Raw genomic sequence first — 20,595 nt, 5'->3', positions numbered from 1 at the left:
TTTCCGCTAAAAGGTAATAGAATTTCTTAAAGCTGGATCAATTACACATGTTGCTGCTGTTCTCCGACAAATCTGGTGTGATTAATAGTAATTTATTCTGTCACGACAAAAAGAACCAATTTTATTTTTACCAAAGCCACAAAGCTTTCAATTAAATTAAAAAAAAATCATACCAGAGAGTATTCCAGCCAACATTGTCAAAAGCTTTCTCTAAGTGTACAAATGCTGGAAACGTAAGTTTCCCTTTCCTTAATCTTTCTTCTAATTAAGTCGTAGGGTCAGTATTGCCTCACGTGTTCCTACATTTCTACGGAATCCAAACCGATCTTCCCCGAGGTCGGCTTCTACCGGTTTTTCCATTCGTCTGTAAAGAATTCGCGTTAGTATTTTGCAGCTGCGACTTATTAACTACACACAGCATTTGAGAAAGAGAGCAGCACTTAGTGACCTTAAAGAACATTACACGTAATTTCAAATCATCACGAAACATTTTCTCGGTGACGCCCCTCGCAAAATGATCAAAGGAAAAAAAAAATTATCGCTTACTACATTTTCGCTGTTCATGCAGTAAAACTTCAGCATCAGGGATGACATTTTAATTTATCATTTCCGTATTGCTGACTCTATTCGCAACACGTTTTGCAGACAGCACCCACATGTACCACTGAATTTACGTGCAACATTATATCATTGTGTGACACATAATTGAGGAGATATGACGCCATAAACACTAGATGAGTGAAAAACTAACTTTTGTTTGAAATGGGGAGCAAAGTACCCAGTCCGTGTTCATCCAGTGCTTCATCATGAGAGCAACTGGCGACTCGCAGCAAAAGTTAAACGTAATGTCAAACCTTTTCTAAAGTTTCTCTCGCTTGCATGCTTAAAGTCAAATAGGGTAAGCCCGGGACAACTGGACCACTGGGTGAGACGGACCAGTGGCGTATTTCACAAACGGCCTATATGGAGCAGCTCCATCTACTTGTGGAAAAGCTTTTATATGAACAAAATTGTTGCTGTTACTTTGGTGTTAATTCTGGAGGAAAAACGCAATCTCTGTTCTGGTAAGCAGAAAAGTTTTATTATGTAGTTGCTCAATTTTGGCATTAAGGCGTAATTTGCACGATATTGATGCAGTTTTCTTACTGCACGCTTGACAGATTTACAAGGAAGAGTCAAACATTTCCGGGACTGGTGCTGCCATCTGGGAACTAGGAGTAGTAGATCTTTGCCCCGCTTGGTGCATATCTGATGAGACCGTGTGCAGAGTGGCATTCAGCAGGGAGGACGTGTTGCGTGTCCACAGTGATTTCCCTAATGCTCTGTATTTAGTGTGTGGCGATTTTACGACGGATCCACGAACAGAACAGTGCTTGTGTATCAAATTGTGTGCGAATCTCGGAAAAAGTGCTACGGAGGTCCTTGCAATGATTCAATAAGTGTTTGGGGGGCAGAGCATTAGCCATACGCGTGTGTTTGAGTGGCATTCCAAGACCCAGAGAAGTGAGACAGGCTAAGAGCAAAGTAAAGAGCATGATCATCGTTTTATTTGATACCAAGGGAATTGTGCAGAAAGAATTCGTCCCACTCAACCAAACAGTGAATTCCACTGTGACGTTTTGCGACGGCTCCATGAAAACGTGCGGCGACGACGGCCCGTACTTTAGCGTCAAGCTAACTGGCTGCTGCATCACGAAAACGCGCCCTGTCAAACGTCCTTGCTCACCAGGACGTTTTTGGCAAAAAACAACGTGGCGGTTGTACCCCACCCACTGTACTCGCGAGATTTGGCACCTTGCGACTTCGCGCTATTCCCAAAATTGAAACTCAAGTTAAAAGGCCGTCTGTTCAACGCTCTAGAGAGGATTCAAGAAGCATCGCTGGTGGTGATAAACACCCATAAAGAGCAGGACTTCCAGAAAACGTTTGACTAGTGGCAGAAGCGCTGGGACCGATGTGTATGTGCGGATGGGAACTGCTTCGAGGGTGATGGTGACCGGCCGGCCGTGGTGGCCGTGCGGTTCTAGGCGCTTCAGTCCGGAACCGGAGGACTGCTACGGTCGCAGGTTCGAATTCTGCCTCGGGCATGGCTGTGTGTGATGTCCTAAGGTTAGTTACGTTTAAGTAGTTCTAAGTTCTAGGGGACTGATGACCTAAGATGTTAAGTCCCATAGTGCTCAGAGCCATTTGAACCAACCATTTTGATGGTGACCATTAGCCCAAAGGTAAGGTTTTCAACAGATGGCAGCACCAGTCCCGAAAATTTTGGATAGCACCTTGTATAGGTGTGAAACTAACCTAAAATGGCCATCTAGTTCCCTGCCTACAGATAGAAGTTTGAGTGGTCCATCTCTCCCAGACAATTGGGTGAAATGGACCACTTCTTTTAATGTGGGAGAGACGGAGCGCAATAAAATTTAGCATATGGAATAAACCTACTGCAGATGAACTCAGTCCCAGACTATGTTTATTTGTCGGAAGATAGTATCTGCCAACTAATGGAAGAGCAGAATCTCATACACAGCCCAATCAGCTACTTTAAAGTTCATCACTAGACATCCCAAGTACGCCAAAGGCGCAGAGGTATCTGCACAAGTAAAACTGCTTCACTGACACAATGTCGGACTACGCATCCACTAAACCTAAAACTTCCAAGATTACCACTTAGAAACTGACTATTCCTAACCGAACAAAGACAAAACTTATGGGAGAAATATTCTAACATTCTGCGTGGTGTCTGTTTGTTCTAAGTCGTGTCTCCTTACCACTTTCGCACAACGACGCTCTGAGCGTGTTTTTTTAGCTGGTAAGGAGCAAATGTGAATACCATGAGCTTCAATTGACGATCGACACTAGTATTACGTAAAAAGGGGATGTAACAAATGAGACTTCTGCAGTTCTGAGTGAAGCCTTATGCGCTCAAAAATGCGGCATCGTGTGCGTTCATTACCTTGTCGGTGTTCGTCAGGGCGTGGAGGGCGGCACAGCTCCATGCACCTCGCCATCTCGGAAGCAACTCTCTCCTAACTTCTCCTTACTACAATTTACCGAAGTTGGTTTAAAAAGAACTATCTGGCTGTGTTTTCATCTGACCAATCAGGGTCTCAATGTTAACCTTAAGCTCCAACTACAAAAATTCTGTCTATCCAATGAGAAACGTTATACTTTTCGTGGTGGGGCAATGTTTTTAACGTTAGCAACGTAACAGAGACGTGAAAAAGTCTCACGCTAAACCTTGCAGCTGATGTGGCCCTTTTAGTGTTATTGTAAGATCTATACTGTTCTTCTGGAGGGCTCTATCTTTTAACATGGGCTGGGGGGGTGGTCCTGGTGGTTGGCTGGCGATGTGGGTGTCTGTCCCTTATCGTAGGGCCTTCTAGCGTAACACGGTTCTGCTCTCGGCTTCTGTTCTCGTTTCTTCCCTCGGAACTGCGTCTGTTTCACGGTGGGAATGTATGACATGCATCTAGGCGTTCTTGTGTTAGTCTGTGGTATTCCATTTGCTCACTCGTTGATCGTATTACTTTGGTTAATTTAATGTCTGTATTTATTCGGAGCTATGTGACATACTGCCGGATTTGGTTATCAGGTCAGGGTTTTCATGGAAGGTGTTGGATTTGCCTGACGCCTTACAATATCACCGATTCTTTCTACTTATAAAACCATGAATATTAACGGGTAGGTGACAACTGTATTCAAAGGGATAAACTCTACTGAAAATATTGAAACTTTAAAGAAAACGAGGGATAAGGAAAGGAAGGAAACACAAAAAAGGCACAAAAAGATCACCAAAGGGAAATACTAATGAAGAGAAAAACAGACTGAGGAAGCTAAGAGAGAAAAATATTGCAAACCGCTTACAATGTTCATCACAGATGCAGTTGTTGTAGAAGATTATGGTTCAAATGGCTCTGAGCACTATGGGACTTAACGTCTGAGGTCATCAGTCCCCTAGAACTTAGAACTACTTAAACCTAACTAACCTAAGGACATGACACACATACATGCCCGAGGCAGGATTCGAACCTGCGACCGTAGCGGTGACGCGGTTCCAGACTCTTGCGCCTAGAACCGCTCGGCCACTCCGGCCGGCTAGAAGATTATGAAATTAACCTAGATGAATTAGATGAAGATAAATGATTTGGGTGTTTTGAAATCTATTACTAAACTAATAAAAAATGAGGATGGGATTCAGCATGTTTCCCATTCACCGAGGGTCACATGAATGGTCTTCAAGATTTGGTGCTAAGAGTAATTACTGCAATCAGAGAAAAGTAGGCTAATGCTTGAAGAAAACCAAGAACTCATCAGATAAGCCAATGTTCAATCAGGCTTTATAATAAAGCTGTTACTACTAAAATATTTAATAATACAATCTGTATTCATTATAACATATTGCAAATAAAAATAAGTAATTTTACTTGAAAATTTTCTTTATGTATAGCCATTTTTGTTTGGTCCATCTCTCCCAGTACAGTAGCTCATCTCACCCATTGTAAGTAGGCTGTTTATGTTTTCTTATTGGCAACGTTACGTAGCGCTCTGTATGAAAATCACTGGCTGTGCTGTGCGCAGTCTGTGGCTAGTTCGCATTGTTGTGTGCCATTGTAGTGTTGGGCAGTTGGATGTTAACAGCGCGAAGCGCTGTGCAGTCGGAGGTAAGCCGCCAGCAGTGGTGGATGTGGGGAGAGAGATGGCGGAGTTTTGAAATTTGTGAGACTGGATGTCATGAACTGCTATATACATTATGACTTTGGAACACTATTGAGGTAAATACATTGTTTGTTCTGTATCAAAATCTTTCATTTGCTAACTATGCCTATTAGTAGGTAGTGCCTTCAGTAGCTTGAATATTTTATTTAGCTGGCAGTAGTGGCGCTCGCTGTATTGCTGTAGTTCGAGTAACGAAGATTTTTGGTGAGGTAAGTGATTTGTGAAAGGTATAGGTTAATGTTGGTCAGGGCCATTCTTTTGTAGGGATTTTTTAAAGTCAGATTGCGTTGCGCTAAAAATATTGTGTGTCAGTTTAAACACAGTCATGTATAATTTTTCTAAGGGGACGTTTCACCATATACCCATGTGTGAGATGGACCACTTATGTATATTTTATTTTATCATATCTCTTGTCATTCAAGTGGCAGTGACTCAGTAATATATTGTACTTAACGTTTATATGACACTACGTCGAACATGCTGCCAGACGTAAAAAAAAGTTAAACTACACACAAATTTTGTGCCGAAGAAAAAAGTGGTCCAACTACAGTATCTTGGATTTATCGTAATGAACACGCTATTTGATTCGCAAAGTGGTCAGACGCTCCAAACTGTTTAAACATGGGAGTTTCCTGGTCGTATTTTGAAACGTTGTCATGTAATCCGGAATTCAACAGAAAGAACCACTTAGGATGATGAAGGAACGAATAATTCCGCTATGAACGGAAAATTTCCTCGCCTATAGGAATCGTTTTAAGTTTATGAAACGAGTTAATACCGCATAAGACCTCGAGTTGGTGCACCAGTATTTTTCATCGCGTTGCAGGATATTTCATCGGTGCGTATCAGTTACGGCGATTGCGTGTTTTGTCCACGAGTTTTACCTGCACACAAAAACTGCGTAATGCCTTCACGGCATCGGAAAAATCGCGAGGCGGGATTTGTAGGGACGCGAGCAGCGGAACGAATGGCGGCCATCAGCGGCTGCGCTGCGCGGCGGTCGGTGGTCGGCGGCTCGTTTTCATTCAGACGAGCGGAAACGCGATAAGCGGCGGGAGCAGTGAGCGGCGCGCCCAATGACGCCATCACGGCGCCGGCGTCGGCGGCGGCGGCGACCCCTGTCGAATGGGGCACAATGAGCGGCGATCAGCCGCGCCGGCCAGGGAAAGCTAAAGCCCTGCCGCGGGAAAATCCAGGGCCGAGCCACCGGAAAGTCTGGAGCCCTGCCAGCAGCCGGCATGTGCACTAGCTGTTGGCTAAATCAGGATGGCGGGACACGCATTTGAACTCCGTTCCTCGCCAGTTATAGTCTCTTGAGTGACACTGTCATAAGGCAGTGCCTCTCCGCATACACAAAGGTAACGTATTGCGAAAACGTAGACAGATTTACTGTAAGATTATAAAATTTCTGAAGAATCGCTGGAGGTAATTTCTTCAAATGGTTCAAATGGCTCTGAGCACTATGGGACTTAACATCTATGGTCATCAGTCCCCTAGAACTTAGAACTACTTAAACCTAACTAACCTAAGGACATCACACAACACCCAGTCATCACGAGGCAGAGAAAATCCCTGACCCCGCCGGGAATCGAACCCGGGAACCCGGGCGTGGGAAGCGAGAACGCTACCGCACGACCACGAGCTGCGGACGTAATTTCTTCCATAAAATATCTAGGAGCGTGCGTCCGGAGCAATTTGAAGTGTAACGATCACAAAAAATAAATCTCGAGTTAGGTTGTAAGGTATCAGACCAATAGCACACATTATACTGAATTCCTGAAACAATCCCAGTTAAATTCACGTGTCACACGACATAGTTACATGAAAATGTTCTAATTTTATTGATAGTGTAATATTTCTGGCTTAGTCAGCCATCATATTGGGCTCCAAGAAGCTGTTCCCAGAGCAGTGGAGATGCAAGAAGTATATAGATGATGAAATGTGGTGTGAGGTACCTGAGACAGATGTTAGATTCGGTACCATTCCCGTGAGAGATGTTAGATTCGGTACCATTCCCTTGAGAAAGACCACCTGCATAATGCTACTGCCCTGAGATTGGCTGCTGTATTCGGAGCAAGGGCGCCAAAACGTTAAAGTATAGTTATTATTATGAGTTAAACTACTCATTGGAATGACTTCACTTTTTAACAGAAATATCTCTCAACAGCTAACTATCAATCAGTCATTTTAGAATTATTAAAAACAATTTAAATCAAAAACAAAAGACTGACGAAATTGCAGACGAAGCACTTCGCAAGCGTTCAGGGCACGCCTTTTCTGGTATGTCGCGCGAAGTGTTTCGGGCTGTTCGTCACTCTGGTTTAGGCAGTCGAGAAGAACAGACATGTTTTCTGTCGTAGGATGTGTTTCCAATTTTTATTTATGTTCCTGTTGGTCACTCTGGATTAGGCAGTCGAGATGTACAGTCATGTTGTCTGTGGCAGAATGTGTTTGCCAGTATTCAGTATTAAAAGATTCACTCCGGTAGTCATGAGGCACAGACACGTGCCACAAGTAGTGTAAAGATACATTTTCGTAAACATTGTGTTTGATCATGTACTTTGCTGTATCAGAGGGTGTGGCTATATTAAAATACGAGAGTGGCATCCCAAAGAAGTGATACATTATTTCAGAACAGAACCTCGCTAAAAGTCAGTTTCAGTCTCAAGATACAGAACCTACGACCTGCGTGCTGTTTTCTGCGCTGGGGACATCAGCTTGAAGACAGCAGGTTAGTGAACTATAACAGAACCTTCGTATTCCACACAGTGCAGTGGAAACAGCTAAGCACCTCACGTGTAATGCACACACAGAACAAATGTGCTCACCAGTGACACGTCATCTGCAGTAATGCAGAGGAGGTAAAGGAGAATGATCGTTACTAACACCAACAAACAATTCATTCTTCCTTTCTTGCCGTAATAGGCAAATGGAATAAACAAGCCCACATCTCGTGAATATAAACCACTAATACTCACACCAGTAATTTCAACACAAGTAATTTCCCAAACCCATGCTACGAAACACAATTCTGAGGAAAAGAGAATTTTAGGACTTCAACGCCCATCCCATATTAGGCCGAAATATTCACAGCAGGACATTCAGCGGACACAATGCGACTCTGGAGCCACTAAGCAGGCTGCTGCAAAAGACGGCCTTGTCCCTGCTTTGAAGGATGACCCTTCAGAAAGCTTTTCTGAAGGAACACAGCTGGAGATGGCAGATAAATGCCCCAAGAAATCCAACTCAAAACATTGGTAACTCAATGTAGCCACCTGTGTTAAAATCCGCATGAAAAAAAGCAGCTGGGCGGTGTCGCCGCACCGTTCTAGGCGCTTCAGTCTGGAACCGCGCGACCGCTACGGTCGCAGGTTCGAATCCTGCCTCGGGCATGGATGTGTGTGATGTCTTTAGGTTAGTTAGGTTTAAGTAGTTCTAAGTTCTAGGTGACTGATGACCTCAGATTGTAAGTCCCATAGTGCTCAGAGCCATTTGAACCATTTGGTAGTTTAACATCTTTGTCGTTTTTTTTATTTTTTATTTTTTTTGAAAAAAGAAGTTTGTCTCAGTATTACGTAGCAGAAGTTAAACTTCGCCCTACGGAAGAAACGACGCCTGTGATAGGCTACAGCCGGTCGCTGGTGGCCGAGCGATTCTAGGCGCTTCAGTCTGGAACCGCGCGACCGCTACGGTCGCAGGTTCGAATCCTGCCTCGGGCATGGATGTGTGTGATGTACTTAGGTTAGTTAGGTTTAAGTAGTTCTAAGTTCTAGGGGACTGATGACTTCAGATGTTAAGTCCCATAGTGCTCAGAGCCATTTGAACCATTTTGTGATAGGCTACAGAAACTCTAGTGGGTGGAGTTACACCAAGTATGAACGCTCTGATTGGCCAGAAGGAAAACATGTGACCACCAGCTTTGATATAGGTAAATGCAGACAGAAAAATTCCTCTTGCAGAAAATTGTCGAGTGTTTGAGCAAGGCGACTCGCGCCACACTGAGACGATTGCGAGAGTAATTATGTGAACACTTGTTCACAGGCTTCCCTTAGCTAATAAGGAGTTAAACTGCAAAAGTCTCCTAGTACAGAGAATTGTACCGAACACTGACAGTTAACGCTTGCGAGTGATTTGAAGGCAACGACGTATGCACTATTCCAGCCAAATAGCGTGTACCATGCCAATTAACTTAGCTAGGGAACAACAAGGCGTCTCGGCTTCACCGAAGACGTAGGAAATGTATCAGCCTGCTGTTTTACAGCCGATAGAGATTTAGAATAGATTCTGAGTTTCACAGCCCGCAGGGACAGCAGCCACTGCGGCCGCCAACGAAAGGTAGACATGCGCGCTCATGCTACGCCAGCAAGTAATATTCAGTTGACACTCACTCAGAACTGCGGTTGTCTCCGTCTCTCCTATTTTTTTTTTTGTATATTCAACCGTGACCTGTAGTTAAACATGGTCATGATTGTCGAGCTTAACTGAAAGGAAACCACACGGTATATCCGACCTTATAAAAAGGATTGATCATTCACTGCAGAGTGCTGTATACTATGAAGTTGTTTTAATTGTGAAATTATATTTGCAGTGATATTTACGTACCCTGTACAGACCCCATTCATTGTGCCTTTTTAACTTAATTGATATCTCTGGCCCCAATTGTATTTAATTTGTTTGTACTTATCGACTCCCATACATGGTCATCAACCCTCTTACTATTAAAGAACCTTAGAAAAGTTATGAATTTCGCTTCACAATTCTGAACAGCCAGTATCAATAATTTACCATTCTGTATGTATTGTAATTGTGATTATGAAGTTATACTTAGAATAAAAATAAATCTTACTAATGAAAATCTAACATTTTCATTTTTGCTGACACCTGAACCAATACACTAATTTCTGTTAGCGATAACGTCTCCTTTATAGGGAGTCTAGTGGAACTAACACTGAGATCATTGTCTGATTATATCACTGTCCATACTGTTGCAATCTTCTGAACTCTGCATGCATGAGATGGTGTCATCCTATCTTGCAGGCCATAGTTTCAACACAAATTGCTAAACGCTCACAGAGCGTCCTTGTGCAGCTGTGATAGGAAGGTAGATCAGAACCAGTTTCACACATGTTAGAAGGTAGATACCACTCTGAGAGTCACTGGAAGAATTCTCAGGAAAAGTAGTCCACCAATAAAGGAAGAAAGTCACAACAGTGGAAGTAGTTTACAAAACTGTCTTTCAACCATTACTTGAATACTGCTCATCAGCATGGGATCTGTATCAGATAGGGCTATAGAGAAGATCCAAAGAGCAGCAGCTCATTTCTTTAGAGTTCATGTAGTGACTGTGAAAGGGTCACAGAGAAGCTCAGAGAGCAGATGCTGCAAGAGAGGCGTTCTGTATCACAATGTAGTCTACTGTTAACGTTCAGAGAGTGTACGTTCATAGAACAGTCAACCAATATATTGCTTTCCGCTACATATATCTCGTGAAAATACCATGAAGATGAAGTTAGAGAACTCGAGCCAACACGGGAGCTTACTAGTAATAGTTCACGCCGTGAACTGGAGGTGACTGCAAAAGGAAAAGGGGGAGGTGATATTGCTTCACACCCTCCGCCACACACCGTAAGGTGGGAGTACGGATGTACACTCATGCTCTCAAATTAAGGATAATAGCAGGATGTGGTGCTACACAAAACTGGCGCTAATAGCATAAGCACATAGGTAACACACACAACACAGATGTGTAAGTCGACGGTATTGGTGATAAGTTGAAGAAACCGTCCCAAAACATGTGCTACAAAACGTCACTGTTTCCTGCGCATGTACCCCAACATCAATATGGGATATGATCGTCATGCACACGTACAGAGGCCTCACAATGGGTTGGCTTACTCTGGATCAGGTGGTCAAGCAGTTGTTGGTGTATAGCCTCCCATTCTTGCACCAGTGCCTGTTGGAGCTCCTGAAGTGTCGTAGCGGTTTGAAGACGTGCAGCGATAAGTCGACCGAGAGCATCCCAGACGTGCTCGATGGGGCTTAGGTCTGGAGAACAGGCAGGCCACTGCATTCGCCTGATATCTTCTGTTTCAAGGTACTCCTTCACGATGGCAGCTAGGTGGGGCCGTGCGTTATCATCCATTAGGAGGAAGGTGAGACCCACTGCACCCCTGAAAAGGCGGACATACTGGTGCAAAATGACATCCCGATACATTTGACCTGTTACAGTTCCTCTGTCAAAGACATGCAGGGATGTACGTGCACCAATCATAATCCCACACTATACCATCAAACCACGACCTCCATACAGGTCCCTTTCAAGAACATTAAGGGGTTGTTATCTGGTTCCTGGTTCACACCAGATGAAAACCCGGCGAGAATCACTGTTCAGATTATAACTGGACTCGACCTTGAATATAACCTGGGACCACTGTTCCAGTGACCATGTACTGTGTTCTTAACACCAGGATTTACAGTCTCTCCTGTGACCAGGGGTCAGTCGATTGCACCTTGCAGGTCTCCAGGCGAATATACCATGCTTCTTCAGACGTCTGTAGACTATGTGTCTGGAGACAACTGTTCCAGTGGCTGCGGTAAGGTCTTCAGCAAGGCTACCTGCAGTACTCCGTGGCAGTCTGCGGGGACTGATGGTGACATATCGTTCTTCTTTTGGTGTTGTACACTGTGGACGTCCCGTACTGTATCTCCTGAGATCACACTTTGTGCCACGCGGAGGGCCTGTGCTATGACCTGCTGTGTTTGACTAGCCTCCAGCCACACTAGTAATCTACTCCTCATAACGTCATCAATATGTGTTCTTTGAGCCATTTTGAACACAAAGTCACCATTTGCACGTATGAAAATGTCTGCACACTTGCTCGCTTCACCGTACTCTGACATGCACCAACACACCTCTGCGTATGTGGACTGCTGCCAGCGTCACCGTGCGACGACCGCAGGTCAAATGCACCGCATGGACATACCCCGAGGTGATTTACACCCACAAACCGCCAACCAGAGCGTTGTTTCACCGTGTATCAGCTTTATCCTTAATTTATGAGCATAAGTGTAGATGTAGACGATATACGACGACGTCTAATGCGCCAATAAAGGCCAAGGTCAGTAGGTCGAGAAGAGCCAGCACCTTGGTATCCAAGAATGGCTTGTGACTACTCTCCTTTTTGCTATGGACAGCACTAATGATGTGGGCCGGGCAAATTTCCAGTGCGCAGTACGTTAATAAATGGATGTTTGCTGGGGATTTTTCCCAAAGCAGGTTAAAATGCCCAAAATCTCAGAATTTAAAAAAATGTATGTTTAAGAACAGCTGTGTAGTGATAAGTCAGTATAAAAAAACACCGCTCTCAGGTCATCGCTTCGTAATGTAACACACTTTATAATCTGCATCAAATCCATGAATGTTACAGAAGAATGATTATTGATAACAAAATTATTACCAAATGTATTAAAAAACTGGCATGTGTTTCTTGATAATAAATCTATTCCTAAGTATTTAACTGTTTTCAGTGAAAAACAAAAAACAAAAAAATGCTTTATTGTCAGGTTGTAACGCCGGAAATCTATTGTACTATAAATTTTTTCCTTATTTTGTTGCCTGAAGATATGACATTTCTGTGCCTTTATATATTGTGCCTTTGTCGATGTATAATTGGTTTGTTTTGTAAATATTATTTGCATTTTTAAGCAGGGTCTTGCCTAGGGAAAACTATGCTATCGAACGATTACATCGATAGGTCGTGTGGAGAACCAAAGTGTTTAGGACCTTTGGTAGTGTTAAATCTGCCGCATGGAGCGCAGGCTCCCAGAAGGAGTAGTGCGGTTGAGCAGGTGTGTTGTGTGACACTCCCACGAGTTGCCGCGCTTTCGGGGTTTGGCAGCATCTAATTGCGCTCGACTTGCTATGATAGTTTCTGACACGGTGTCACGGACGGGAAGCATTAGCTGGCGCACGTCAAGAGCCCATTCCGCCTGGTGACCGTGTCGAGAAGAAGGCGCGCCAACATCCAGCTTCTGCAACAGCGACGGCCAACAATGAGTGACGGTCGCCACCTCCTTGACCGACGACTTCAAACCTTCAATCAACCAACAAGGAAGACTGGAAGCACGTAAAGTTTTAGAACTGTATGGCAGACCTCAGCTTTTGAAATTGTTGCATCACAAAATTACAGCAACTTAGCATGAACTTTTGTTGCTCATTGTCCCAATTGCATTACCAAGCAGGGTCCCTTTCTTTTCCGAAATGAACCCGAGTGTCATTGAAATTCAGACGCCAGCATTAAAGTAATATCATTTCATTTCACTGCTTTAATTTCAAAGTTCAGTTAAGGTATTCATAGCTGGCTACAATATTTAGATTACACAAGCACAAATTAAGAGTGCGAGTTTTGTTAGCATATTTTAGCTTACCTGTGACTGCAGCTCAGCTTGGTGCGTACTAAATTTTACTATTGTTAATTGTCCAGAATCATTTAATTCAAGTTCAAAGTTAAATCTCTTACTTCTAAATTGCATAGATTCAAGTAGCTTTTGAAATGATTGTTGAGGTAGCCCAAGACTAACCTTGTTGTTGTTGTTGTGGTCTTCAGTCCTGAGACTGGTTTGATGCAGCTCTCCATGCTACTCTATCCTGTGCAAGCTTCTTCATCTCCCAGTATCTACTGCAACCTACGTCCTTCTGAATCTGCTTAGTGTATTCATCTCTTGGTCTCCCTCTACGATTTTTACCCTCCACACTGCCCTCCAATGCTAAATTTGTGATCCCTTGATGCCTCAAAACATGTCCTACCAGCTGATCCCTTCTTCTAGTCAAGTTGTGCCACAAACTTCTCTTCTCCCCAATCCTATTCAATACCTCCTCATTAGTTACGTGATCTACCCACCTTATCTTCAGCATTCTTCTGTAGCACCACATTTCGAAAGCTTCTATTCTCTTCTTGTCCAAACTAGTTATCGTCCATGTTTCCCTTCCATACATGGCTACACTCCATACAAATACTTTCAGAAACGACTTCCTGACACCTAAATCTATACTCGATGTTAACAAATTCCTCTTCTTGAGAAACGCTTTCCTTTCCATTGCCAGTCTACATTTTATATCCTCTCTACTTCGACCATCATCGGTTATTTTACTCCCTAAATAGCAAAACTCCTTTACTACTTTAAGTGTCTCATTTCCTAATCTAATTCCCTCAGCATCACCCGACTTAATTTGACTACATTCCATTATCCTCGTTTTGCTTTTGTTGATGTTCATCTTATATCCACTGTCCATTCCATTCAACTGCTCTTCCAAGTCCTTTGCTGTCTCTGACAGAATTACAATGTCATCGGCGAACCTCAAAGTTTTTACTTCTTCTCCATGAATTTTAATACCTACTCCGAATTTTTCTTTTGTTTCCTTTACTGCTTGCTCAATATACAGATTGAATAACATCGGGGAGAGGCTACAACCCTGTCTTACTCCTTTCCCAACCACTGCTTCCCTTTCATGCCCCTCGACTCTTATAACTGCCATCTGGTTTCTGTACAAACTGTAAATAGCCTTTCGATCCCTGTATTTTACCCCTGCTACCTTCAGAATTTGAAAGAGAGTATTCCAGTTAACATTGTCAAAAGCTTTCTCTAAGTCTACAAATGCTAGAAACGTAGGTTTGCCTTTTCTTAATCTTTCTTCTAAGATAAGTCGTAAGGTCAGTATTGCCTCACGTGTTCCAACATTTCTACGGAATCCAAACTGATCTTCCCCGAGGTCGGCTTCTACCAGTTTTTCCATTCGTCTGTAAAGAATTCGTGTTAGTATTTTGCAGCTGTGACTTATTAAACTGATAGTTCGGTAATTTTCACATCTGTCAACACCTGCTTTCTTTGGGATTGGAATTATTATATTCTTCTTGAAGTCTGAGGGTATTTCGCCTGTCTCATACATCGTGCTCACCAGATGGTAGAGTTTTGTCATGACTGGCTCTCCCGAGGCCATCAGTAGTTCAAATGGAATGTTGTCTACTCCCGGGGCCTTGTTTCGACTCAGGTCTTTCAGTGCTCTGTCAAACTCTTCACGCAGTATCTTATCTCCCATTTCGTCTTCATCTACATCCTCTTCCATTTCCATAATATTGTCCTCAAGTACATCGCCCTTGTATAAACCCTCTATATACTCCTTCCACCTTTCTGCCTTCCCTTCTTTGCTTAGAACTGGGTTGCCATCTGAGCTCTTGATATTCATACAAGTGGTTCTCTTCTCTCCAAAGGTCTCTTTAATTTTCCTGTAGGCAGTATCTATCTTACCCCTAGTGAGACAAGCCTCTACATCCTTACATTTGTCCTCTAGCCATCCCTGCTTAGCCATTTTGCACTTCCTGTCGATATCATTTTTGAGACGTCTGTATTCCTTTTTGCCTGCTTCATTTACTGCATTTTTGTATTTTCTCCTTTCATCAATTAAATTCAATATTTCTTCTGTTATCCAAGGATTTCGATTAGCCCTCGTCTTTTTACCTACTTGATCCTCTGCTGCCTTCACTACTTCATCCCTCAGAGCTACCCATTCTTCTTCTACTGTATTTCTTTCCCCCATTCCTGTCAATTGTTCCCTTATGCTCTCCCTGAAACTCTCTACAACCTCTGGTTCTTTCAGTTTATCCAGGTCCCATCTCCTTAAATTCCCACCTTTTTGCAGTTTCTTCAGTTTCAATCTGCAGTTCATAACCAATAGATTGTGGTCAGAATCCACATCTGCCCCAGGAAATGTCTTACAATTTAAAACCTGGTTCCTAAATCTCTGTCTTACCATTATATAATCTATCTGATACCTACTAGTATCTCCAGGATTCTTCCAGGTATACAACCTTCTTTTATGATTCTTGAACCAAGTGTTGGCTATGATTAAGTTATGCTCTGTGCAAAATTCTACCAGGCGGCTTCCTCTTTCATTCCTTCCCCCCAATCCATATTCACCTACTATGTTTCCTTCTCTCCCTTTTCCTACTGACGAATTCCAGTCACCCATGACTATTAAATTTTCGTCTCCTTTCACTACTTGAATAATTTCTTTTATCTCGTCATACATTTCATCTATTTCTTCATCATCTGCAGAGGTAGTTGGCATATAAACTTGTACTACTGTAGTAGGCATGGGCTTTGTGTCTATCTTGGCCACAATAATGCGTTCACTATGCTGTTTGTAGTAGCTAACCCGCACTCCTATTTTTTTATTCATTATTAAACCTACTCCTGCATTACCCCTATTTGATTTTGTATTTATAACCCTGTAATCACCTGACCAAAAGTCTTGTTCCTCCTGCCACCGAACTTCACTGATTCCCACTATATCTAACTTTAACCTATCCATTTCCCTTTTTAAATTTTCTAACCTACCTGCCCGATTAAGGGATCTGACATTCCACGCTCCGATCCGTAGAACGCCAGTTTTCTTTCTCCTGATAACGACGTCCTCCTGAGTAGTCCCCGCCCGGAGATCCGAATGGGGGACTATTTTACCTCCGGAATATTTTACCCAAGAGGACGCCATCATCATTTAATCATACAGTAGAGCTGCATGTCCTCGGGAAAAATTACGGCTGTAGTTTCCCCTTGCTTTCAGCCGTTCGCAGTACCAGCACAGCAAGGCCGTTTTGGTTAATGTTACAAGGCCAGATCAGTCAATCATCCAGACTGTTGCCCCTGCAACTACTGAAAAGGCTGCTGCCCCTCTTCAGGAACCACATGTTTGTCTGGCCTCTCAACAGATACCCCTCCGTTGTGGTTGCACCTACGGTACGGCCATCTGTATCGCTGAGGCACGCAAGCCTCCCCACCAGCGGCAAGGTCCATGGTTCATGGGGGGGAGACTAACCTTATTTTACTGAATTTCGTAGTGCTTCAGAAACAAATCTCACTATTAACTTCAGTCACTAAATTAACTTTCAATATTCCCGTTTTATTAATTATTTTGTAAATTAAGTCAGCAACATAGTGAAAGAACTGGAAGCGAGGTGTAGTAAAGCTAATGCAGTGAGCGCTCAACTACGATCTACTCTCTTCTGCAAGAAGGAAGTCAGTACCAAGACTAAGTTATCTGTGGACCGTTCAATCTTTCGACCAACTTTGTTGTATGGGAGCGAAAGCTGGGTGGATTCAGGTTACCTTATCAACAATGTTGAGGTTACGGATATGAAAGTAGCTAGGATGATTGCAGGTACTAGTAGATGGGAACAATGGCAGGAGGGTGTCCACAACGAGGAAATCAAAGAAAAACTGGGAATGAACTGTATAGATGTAGCAGTCAGGGTGAACAGGCTTAGATGGTGGAGTCATGTTACACGCATGGGAGAAGCAAGGTTACCCAAGAGACTCATGAGTTCAGCAGTAGAGGGTATGAGGAGTCGGGGCAGACCAAGGAGGAGGTACCTGGATTCGGTTAAGAATGATTTTGAAGTAATAGGCTTAACATCAGAAGACGCACAAATGTTAGCACTGAATAGGGGATCATGGAGGAATTTTATAAGGGGGACTATGCACCAGACTGAACGCTGAAAGGCATAATCAGTCTTAAATGATGATCATGATGATGACGATGAATTAAGTCAGAGTGTAGCGAAATTTATTACTTCTGACAACCTTTCAGTTTTCACACAGCACGTGTCAACCTTCAGTTGCCACGCCTTTAGTGCTAAATATATGTGCAATAACCTTTCTTTTTCAGTTATTATAGTAGTTGTCCATAGGACTGGCGACCATAATTTTCCCCAAATCTCAAATATCTAATTAACGCCAATTAACTGTTAACGTAACGACCGCCCATTTACTTTCTTAATTAATTTTACCCTTTTCTCAAAATGAATTTCCACCAATTTCATTTGCAATTTTTCTTTCATTTAGATGTAACCCTTTCCTCCCTCTTTACCGACAGATTAACTTCTGTGACGATTGCTTTTCCCAAATTTCCATTAGGTACACGCGGTTTAATTTTTCACTGTCATTAAGGTCGATAAGTGAGGGGGAGGTTACAAGGTGTAGCGACATTTGAGACAGACTACAGTTTTCTGATCTGTTCCTTTCTTTACCTTCTTTGTATGACTGCGTTGCTGTGAAAATAAAATGAGAACAATAACATAAAAAAGATTTAATAACGAAGACTCGATGCCCAAGAACCTGGAATCATTTGATTCAGATGCTAGTCGATTCCTAGAGAATCGGCTCTTGTTGGACTCGTGGAATCGGAATCGGCACATGACTCATCCCTAATTAAAATCATTATGGATAACTTCTTTTACTCTAGTTTTTTGCAGTAGTATAGTACAATCAAATGCACTACCTACAGGCTACCTACTTAATGTAAACAATCCTGTATTTCAAGAACTACTTATAACCTTGAGGTTTTTTTTCTTTTTTTTTTAATTATGTACTACCCCAAGAACTGACTTCATTAAAAATGTGTAGTTATATTTACAGTCCAATTTATTTCCCGTAATAACTCTTCCTTAACTCTCAAGCAGCTTTTCCAACTTGGTTACCGAACCACTACAAATGGCTCAAATGGTTCTGAGCACTATATAACTTAACATCTATGGTCATCAGTCCCCTAGAACTTAGAACTACTTAAACCTAACTAACCTAAGGACATCACACAACACCCAGTCATCACGAGGCAGAGAAAATCCCCGACCCCGCCGGAAATCGAACCCGGGAACCCGGGCGTGGGAAGAACCACTAAAGAAACGATGTAGTAAAACAGCTTTTCCAATAGAAAACATCACCTTAAAACATTTTATAAGTGACGTGTATCAAATAATCTTTGAAATGTATACATTACCAGTCACTTATGTATTTTGAGCGTTTGTCCAGGCATTTATCCTAGGCATTAGCCCTAGCTTATAAATACCCAGGTATTTTACATCATTAACTCTTTAGGCAATCGTATGAAAAGATTTTGCCCTAGTCTACAGGGCAGATTAGACTAACAAGCCACTGGGATTAAAATTAACTTCTTATTCAGTTAACCTATTTAACAGAGGATCCCTGATTAATTACTTGACTGATGAGATGAATAGAGGGCACAACTCGAATTAAAAGGAGCGGGCTTAAGACAGACAAAGAGATATATTTTAATGACAGGAAGTCACAGATATGAACCAAAAGCAGCCTCCACTGAAATTTTGGCCGCACTAAGAAACACAAAATATATCGACGGAGACATTAATCAAACGACAGTAGCATCCATACAACCTGAGACAAAAATACTTCAACAAATCTAACACTGGCACAACGCTATGGTGGGAGTGAGTGAATGGATGCTCTTAACTAGAGCAACAGGTCATCTGAGGGTGTTTGGAAGAATTTGGAGCTCAGTTCAGAGAGGAGTGTAGCAGTTACTCTCACCAAAATGCGAGGAGGACACACGGAATTACCCGCATAAGAGGTACGAATGCACAGTAAACTGTAACATGTTACTTGCTGAAGAGATATTGTATTTCTTGTTACGGTCGACCATGCGTGAAATTTGAGACTAGTTATATGCCGTCTTAATCGAAAGGCTTCCATTTAAAATACATTTGTACCAAGTAGGAGAATATTTAGTACTAAAGTCAGTGGTAGCTCATAATCCCACATTCACAATTAGCTGGCATGTTTGGGCCCATGTTTACTGAAGCTTATTTGCTTCTGTTATCAGGTAGTTTCATCCATACTAATTTTCACTATTACTTGTGGTACACGTTGTAGCATTGAAAATTATAGCGGACTTGCATTAACATGATCAAATACTCTCCAAATTTAGTTTTTGGTTAGCTAGACGATGAGCAGTTTGACTTCAGCTCTTTACCAGCGTGCAGTCCAGATGACGTATTACCTGATCAATATGTAGTTCGTTAGTAACATACGGTCTGCTGATTAACCAAAACTATTTTGATTATGGTGAAGAAAATGTAGAAGTTTTTGAGAAAGGTGAGATCCTGTGCAAGAAGACAGGAATAATAAAGAACCTATAAAGTAATTACTTAGTGAGGAAAAGGAAGTTGCGAAAATGTAGAGCAGGTTCTGCTAAATATAAATCTACGAAAAAAATTACTCTTGGAGAAGCCAGAAGGAGAACTCTTACTTAGTTCTTCGTAAGGGTTAAGAGAAACAGTATAGTTCATAGTATTCAGGCTATGCAGTAGTAACTACTCACAAGGCAACAGTCTTCGTAGGGAACAAATATGAGGCTGTTCTCCAATTCACACTGCAAGAAACATGATGAGCCAACGTCTGCCACCTCTAGAATAAATATATTTAGGAAGGCGAAGATTTTTAGTGTAAGTGACAGTCTGATCTGGGTGTTCTCTGCTGGAGGTTGGTGAACAGGGTAAGTCAATCAGTTCGATGACAGGGAATCGTTTGTTTACTTTCTGTAATAGTAGCCATGTGTGCACATCAGGATGACGCTGGATTGTAGTGTCAAACCCATAGACCATGGTGCGTAGTTGGTAGATGATACATAGCCAGCAGTCGCTACATCCAGCACAGCATGGTGGCAGGGTGGTTTCGCGACATGTGCGTTTCCAGGCGCCAAGCAGACATGACACCTATGATGTGTGGCAGCTAGGCAGGTCTTGGTCGTTGGCAATGCAGCTTGATGAGCAGCCTCAGCGTGTGGCGACAGAGGCACTCATGTGTGAACCTGGTCCTGTTTATGGGTGGCGGGGTCTGGTGTTGGTGGGTGCCCAGTAGCTCGATGCCAGGGAGGCCATCAGTTCGACCCTTGGCCCATCAATGCTATGGCTGGACTCCCAGGCCGCCGGTTCTGTCAGGATGAAAGTTGGGCGATGGCGGCCTCATGAGGCAATGTCGACACAATAGCGTATGTCGACTCAATGACTCGTCAGT

This window comes from Schistocerca cancellata, chromosome 5, assembly GCF_023864275.1.
Source record: "Schistocerca cancellata isolate TAMUIC-IGC-003103 chromosome 5, iqSchCanc2.1, whole genome shotgun sequence".
Lineage (NCBI taxonomy): Eukaryota > Metazoa > Arthropoda > Insecta > Orthoptera > Acrididae > Schistocerca > Schistocerca cancellata.
The sequence above is the reverse complement of the archived record's forward strand: the minus strand, read 5'-3'. Positions refer to the sequence as shown.